Consider the following 1,036-nt stretch of genomic DNA (forward strand, 5'->3'; position numbering starts at 1 on the left):
ACAGCTAGACTCACCCCCAAGGACTCTGGCTCCATATCTGTTCTCTTTACGTGACCTTTTGCTATCAGAGGACCATGCTGGGAGAGAGTCAGAATATTATTTTGAGACTTGGGATTAGTACCTAAAACAATGAAAGAGGAACTGGAAATATTTGATTTAACTCCATTGGCTAGAGGCATCTCCTCTCCAAGAATTGTGAGTTGCCAGTGGCTTTTAAGCTCTTTCTACTCTTCGCTCTATGGCTCTATGTTAACACGAATATGAACATATTCCCAGTTCTTTTCCCCTGGGGCTAGTTCCTGCTGGAGGGAAAGTGCTGATATTCAGAGACCTGGAGGAAACCTAGAAAACTGGACTTTAAGATCTCTCTGCTGCCCTCCTACTTCTTTAGCAGAGGTAATCGATTCTTTTCCTCCCAAAGACTTTCTGCCTTCCAGAAGAGTAATTTTACCACAGAGAACACAGAATAAAAACAGTAAACATTCTATAGGAATGTAGAATACATCAGTCACTATGAAATCAAGACCGCTGGAAAGCGTCGTTGTATGTATGGACTATAAAATAGGTACCCAGTCTTATGTTGTGAGCTTTACTTTATGACTAGGATTTTCTTTCACTTTCGGATATGCTTGCTGGAGCATTTACTATTATCATTGACATTTTAAAGCAGAGGAAAACAAGACCAACCAATACAGACCATCAGATCTTAGAGCTCAACTCTTAATTACAGCAGTACACAGCATGGAACTCACACGCATGTATAATTTGAAAGGTTTGTCTTAGGTTGAATCTTCTTTCCACTTTGGTACCATTGAACTTGGTAAAGGCAAAAGGGACCACGAAAGTAGGCACCTGCTTCTGTCTCTTTTCCCCTTCCGTAGCAGACAACAGAAGGAATCCATTCTGTATTGAGCCAGGGCCCAGGAGCTCATAGAGTTTGAGGCTGTAAGGACAAGCACCGATTTTCATAGACGGACTGACTTCATGGCTCAAAGTTGCTAGCTATTTGTCTAATCTTCTCTTCAAGAAGGGCCTT

Source organism: Ailuropoda melanoleuca, chromosome 13 (assembly GCF_002007445.2).
Source record: "Ailuropoda melanoleuca isolate Jingjing chromosome 13, ASM200744v2, whole genome shotgun sequence".
Lineage (NCBI taxonomy): Eukaryota > Metazoa > Chordata > Mammalia > Carnivora > Ursidae > Ailuropoda > Ailuropoda melanoleuca.